A 6,661-nucleotide genomic window follows, 5' to 3' on the forward strand; every position below is an offset into this window, starting at 1 on the left:
GAATGACCTCCCTGTTAGTAAGTGGTGCTTGCTGGGAGGAGCAGCTTGCAGTGCTGCTCTGGGGTCCTGTAACCAGCTCTTGTTGCTCTGGAGAGGCACTCTTGTGCTTTGGGTGGTGAGTGGGGCCCTGGGACTTCCAGGTGTGTCCTTATTCTCCAGCTAAGTGGGGGCAGGTCCAGGTGTGAGTCTGGGTGAAGCTGGTCTGGGTAAGCCTGCCCTCAAGTTCCACAAATGGTGTTATCAGGGGCAAATATCTGTTTCTCTGTTTCTGGGCAAAGCTGCCGAGGAGGGGCTGAAATGGCCTCACACAGCCAAAAAGTCTGTGTGTGGGAGAGGGGTTATCTGAGACCTGCAATTGGGAGCAGGCCTCACTTCTTTCCACCCTACTCTCTTCTGCGGTTTCTCCTGGGCCTCCACCTGAAGACAGCGGATCTCCCCTCGTTGTGACACGGACTGGGAGGTACCCTGCCCAGGATCCCTGCCTGGACTGGGCACACGGCCTTCCTGTTGGAAGGCCTCAGGCACCCTGATCTGCCCCTGAAGGCACACACACCTCAGTAGGCTCGCTCACAAATATCCCTTCTGTGCCCTGGGGCAATGTGATCAATATCTGTGTGTATGGGGTCTGCTCTGCAGGCCTGTCCCCTGGGCCCTGGAGATCAATCCCTGACCCTGCCAGGGAGAGGAGTGCTGGTCTCCAGTCACCCACGGGGTGCCCAAGCTGGGTCGATGTCTCTCCACCTCGGGATTTGCCCCATTCTCCTGGAGTCACCAGGGTAGCAGCACCTGGGAAGGCTGGCATGTAGGGAGCTCACAGTCTGAGTACCTCTCAGTCTGCTGTAGGGCTCCAAAAGGAAAGGTCCCATTCCTTGGATAATCCTCCGTGTGATGGCTAAATTGTCTCTCTGGACACCTACGGGTAGGGAAGGGGAAGGAGAGAATGAAGCAATCTGACATCTGCCGATCGGCTCGGGTCTGTGAGCAGGAAGGTGCCCCAAGGGAGCTGGGAGGCTGGTGCCCTGTCCTCAAGAGGCTCACCACTCACTGGTGGCAGCCATCCCTGGGCTGGTGTTGGCAGGTCTCTCCAACAATCAGGAGCCCACCAGCACTGCGACATGCAAGGGAAGGGAAAGTTAGCTGCTCCATCTACCCTTATCACTGGTCTCCAAGCCTCTCAGGGGCCTTTCTCCTTCCAGTTCTCCTCTGCAACTTCTTCTGGTGGAGTCTCCTGTAGTTTCAGTTTCCCTTCCTTCTGACCCCCATCTGATCTATGTTTGTCTGCTTGTTTATTTTTTTTTTCACTTTCTTCCAAAATCTGTCTTTTTTGCAGAGACGCTCTGGCTGGTGGTTTTTCTCACCCACCATCTTGAATTCCTTATGCTGCTCATTTAAAACAAATGATAAAGTTTCTCTAATTGACTAGTCTGGAACTATTCCTACTGCATATTAAGTTTAACAATCTTAAACTCATGCAGAACAGGAGGTGTAGCTATAGTTCTTGACCAGGTGCATGTCTGATTCCCAGATGGGAGTGTCACAAATTTATATTCCCAGCACATCCTACTGGGGGGTCTGATCTGAAAGGGTGGGATGGGTCCCCAGGGAGTACTTGTGTCAAGCACCACAGGGGATTCTGATGTTCTCCTCCCTTGGAGAATCATGGAGAGGGGAAGGTCTGGACAGAGATCCACCAACACTTAACAATGGTTATCTCTAGAGGCAGGGATTAAGAAGGAAGTTTACATCTTATGATATACACTTTTGCATTGTTTTCAAGAAGTTAGGTGTTTCATTTATGATCAGATAAAGCAACATATATATGCTCCAAAATAAATAAATACTCCTAAGTGATTGAGAGGTTCATCTTGTGTCACCATCATTTTATCAAGGCCTGACACAGTGAGGGACATGAGGAGAGGGGAGGAAGGAGAGAACAGAAGGAGAAAAGCAAAGGAATAGGCTGAGGTAGACAGGGAGGCATGGAGAGATGATAATAAAGGGAGACAGAGAGATAAAGAAAGGGAGAGAGGAGACAGTCAGGGAGGTCTCCAGAGACCAAGGATAAGGGAGCAAGAGGCAGAAAGAGGTAACATAGGAGAATAGATCAAAGGAGACATGGGGTCAGTGAGTGAGGGGTTCAGAGAAAAAAGGAGACAGAGACAGACACAGAGACCGAGAGGGTCTCCATGGAGGAATTGAGATTTGGGATTGTTGCCCTCTCCCTGTCACGTGCCCCCGGCTGACCTCACTGCCCCTCTTTCTTGCAACTGTTTGAACTCTTCCCTGACTTCCTAAAGTTCTTTCCTGGCCCACACAGGCAGATCTGCAAAAACCTACGGGGAACTCAGTGTCTTCGTTGGCCGAAGTGCAGAGAAGCACCGGGGAACCCTGGACCCCAATTCCCCCCGGGACCTCATAGATGCCTACCTGCTGTGCATGGAAAAAGTGGGGTGTGGGAGATGTAAAGGGGAGGGGAGGGGAGGGAGGGCAAGATGGGGAGAGAATAAGAAGGGAGGGAAACAGGGAAGGGGAAGGGAGGAGGGATGCAGGGAAGATGGGGGCAATAGGAAAAGAAGGGGAGGAGATGCAGAAGGGCAATACAGATGAAGTGAAAGGAAGGAGAAAGTAGGGAGGAGAAAGTGAGCAGGGAGAGAGAGAGAGAGAAAGAGAGATAAAGGTGTGGAAGAAATTTGGGGCAAGGTATAAAATTACAGCAACAGGAGAAATGACCCCCAGAGGCAGAATGAGACTGGGAGAAAAAAGAGAGAGACACACCAGAGATGGGAGAGAGATGGAAACAGCCAAAGAGAAGCTGAGAGAGAGAGATAGACACATATGGTTGGACATGCAGGAGACAGAGAAAAGCAAAGGGGGCCTGACAGAGTGAGAGACCCTGAAACAGATGGAGGGGACCCAGAGACACTGGCGTGTGCACAGTGAAGCCACAGCCTCCCCTGACCCTCCCCTCATCTCTGCTCTGCACCCAGGAGAAATCCAACCCACACAGTGAGTTCAACCAGCAGAACCTCATCATCAACACGCTCTCGCTCTTTTTTGCTGGCACTGAGACCACCAGTACTACCCTTCGCTACGGCTTCCTGCTCATGCTCAAACACCCTCATGTCGCAGGTGGGCCAGGAACAGCAAACTGGGGCATCCTCTGACTCCCTCTGAGCTGCAGAAGTGGGGTATGTTGTCCTGCCTGGATGAGAGAGGAGACATTGGCTTGTTATTCCAGAAGCACTGCAGGCTTTGGACCAGCCTCCAACTAAGCCAGATCTTTTCTTTTTAATTTCCAAAGATTGTGTTATGTGGGTATTAATGTTTTAGGTTGCATAGATGCCTCTGTAATGCTTGAGTCCCGGCTGTAGGTGTGCCTGTCACCCAAATAGTGTTCATTGTACCCATTAGGTGGCGTTTTGCCCCTCCTTTCCTCCCCTCCCTCCTGGTTGATCTCCACTGAGTTTTACTTCCCTCTGTGCCTATGTGCACTCATGGGTTAGTTCCACTTTAATAGCGAGTACATGTGGTGTTTGCTTTTCCATTCTTGAGATACTTCTCTTAGGAGGACAATCTTCAGTTCCATTCGGCGTCTTTTTGGTGGATGCCTGAATGCATGCAGAATCTGTCGAATGATTCTCCCACTGTTTTCCCCCATCACTTAAAGAATTTTTGGAGGTGGGAGGGAATTCTAATTTTTTTTCATTTCTACAAATTTATGGGGTATATTTGCAATTTTGTTACATGCATAGACTGTGTAGTGGTCATGTCAGAATTTTCAGGGTATCCATCATCCAAATAACATACATTGTACCCATTAATTTCTCATAATCCGCCTCCCTCACCCTTCCAAGTCTCCACTGTGGATCATTCCACTCTCTTAGTCCATGTGTACAGGTTTCTTAGCACCCACGTGTGGGTGAGAACATGGGATATTTGACTTTCTGTGTCATCACTTAAGGATTTACCCGTTCATCCATCCATCATTTCATCTGTCCTTAATTCACCTGTGTACTCACTCATTATGTCATCTGTGACTCATCCAAGCAAATACACCTTCATCATTTATTTTTTTGAATTAATTGATCCATGAGTTGATCCTTTGCAACAGTGATATGTTGAGTGGACTATTTGTCATTAATTCACTGGCTCATTCGTTTATGCATGCATCCACCCATCCTTTTATAAATGAGATTTTATTTCTTAATCCTTCCATCAATGAGTTTTTCAATTCATTCTATATCCATCCATCCCTTCCTTAATTTATCCACTAAATAATTCACTCATTTATTCATTATTTATTTATTTATTATTCAATCTGCCCATTCATTTCTTTACTCATATTTCACTAATTTTTTCAATCCCTTATCTCATCATTCATATGATTATTGATTAAGCATAATAGATTCAGTGATATGTTTATGGACCATGTATTAGCTAGTGATTTGGTAATGGATCCATCTATTGATTTATAAGTGAATATACACATCCATTTGTTGGTTTATTCATTCATTCATCCATTTTTCCATTCATGAATTGATCTTGTCATTGATTGATTGATGTTGTCATTCATTTATCCAGTTGTTCATGCATTAATCTATTGATTTCACTCTTATGTTCTTGAGAACCTAACACAGTGCCCCACTTATAATACACACACAACAAATGATAGTTTGCTTTCTACTCAGAGAGAGAGTTTCAGCACGTTTGTAGCCTAGAGTTCTTAATCTGAAATTCCCTGTAAAATTGTGTGGTGCATGTGTGTGTGTGTACCTGTGCATATGGGGATAGAATATACAACATTCATTATATCTAGAAGGGTAAGAATTCTTTTTGCTTCCTCTCTCGGTCCCTCACCCCAAGCTGATTGTGTTGATGTGTATCAATGATTTAATCCTTTAGCATAGGATTTTTCTGGCTCATTGGCCCATAGAAATCAGGAGATGTCTCTTTGAAATGGGGTTCACTAGTCCTCTTTTCTGTGCAGAGGGAGTCCACAAGGAGATTGAACAGGTGATTGGCACACATCGCCCTCCGGCCCTCGAAGACCGGGTCAAAGTGCCATACACGGATGCTGTCATCCATGAGATTCAGAGATTCACAGACCTTCTTCCCCTTGTTTGCCCCACATGGTCACCAAAGACACCCACTTCCGAGGGTACATTATCCCCAAGGTGAGACTAGCGGGGCTCCTGCATATCTCCTGTGTGGGCATCCTGGGTTCTCTTGATCACAAAACTCAACTTTTTGTTTCTTTCTCAATAGGATCCCCTTGTTTTTGGTTTTCTTTTGTGGGTTTTTTGTTGTTGCTTTGCGAGGGAATGAGAATATCTTTTGATCTTGTGACCCTCCCTCAGGACACTGAAGTATTTCCCATCCTAAACTCTGCTCTCCGTGACCCACGTGAGAAACCCACTTTGAAAAACCAGATACCTTCAACCTTGACCACTTTCTGGATGCCAATGGGGCACTGAAGAAGAATGAAGCTTTTATTCCCTTGTCTTTAGGTAAGCTGCACCCGAGACCCCTTTCCCAGACACCAAAGTGCAGGTTCCAACTCCTCCTGACAGAAACAATGGTAAGTCCTTGTTTATTGAGCACTTACTATATTCTAATTTACTTACCTGTGTGATCCCATTCAATCTTTACTACTACTCTATGAAGGGGCTTCAGGAATGAGATTATATTCCAAGGGCACATCTTGGCAAGCGGTACCTTGGGCAAGTACTTTTTCTTTTATTTTTTATTTCAGGGTATTATGAGGGTCCAAACATTATAGTTACATTTTATGTCTTTGCCTTACCCAAGTGAGGGTTAAAGGCATGCCCTTCCCCCCTACAATGCTCCCCGTGTCCTTTAGTTGTGGGTTTACCCCCCCAACCCCCTAATCCCTGGAGAGTATTACTGCCATGTGATCACCCTAGTGTTGATCAGTCAGTACCAATTTGATGATGAGTACAAGTGGAGCCCATTCTTCGGATCTTGTGGTGCCTCACTTTGGATAATGGACCTAAGTTTAATCCAGCAAAGTACATGAGGTTCTAGATCACTGTCATTTCTTATGATTGAGTATTATTCCATTGTATACATATACCAAATTTTAATAATCCATTCATGGATTGACAGGCACATGGGTTGTTTCCACATCCTTGCAATAGTGAATTGTGCTGCCATAAACATTCCGGTGCAGATGTCTTTATCATAGAACGTTTTGTGATCTTTTGGGTAGATGCCTAATAGTGCTATTGCTGGATCGAATGGTATTTCTATTTTTAGCTTTCTGAGGTATCCCCAAATTCTTTTCCACAGAGGTTGCACTAATTTGCAGTCCCACCAGCAATGTAAGAGTGTTCCTGTCTCTCCGCATCCTCACCAGCATTTGATGTTTTGGGATTTTTTGATAGAGGCCAATCTCACTGGGGTTAGGCGATATCTCATTGTGGATTTGATTTGCATTTCTCTAATGATTAGAAATGTTGAGCATTTTTATATATATTTGCTGGCCATTATTCCGTCTTCTTTTGAAAAGTTTCAGTTCATTTTCTTTGCCCATTTGTTGTTGGGGTTGTTTTATTTTTTCTTGTTGATTTTTTTGAGTTCTAGATAGATTCTGGTTATCAGCCCTTTATCAGATATGTAGAGAGCAAATATTTTCTCCCAT

General features: G+C 45.6%; 1 pseudogene; it reads left to right on the forward strand.

Annotated features, from left to right (window-relative positions):
• The window catches only part of LOC105820599, a 37,487-nt pseudogene that overhangs the window by 11,673 nt on the left and 19,153 nt on the right, over window positions 1-6,661 (forward strand).

This window comes from Propithecus coquereli, unplaced genomic scaffold, assembly GCF_000956105.1.
Source record: "Propithecus coquereli isolate 6110/MARCELLA unplaced genomic scaffold, Pcoq_1.0 Scaffold53, whole genome shotgun sequence".
NCBI lineage: Eukaryota > Metazoa > Chordata > Mammalia > Primates > Indriidae > Propithecus > Propithecus coquereli.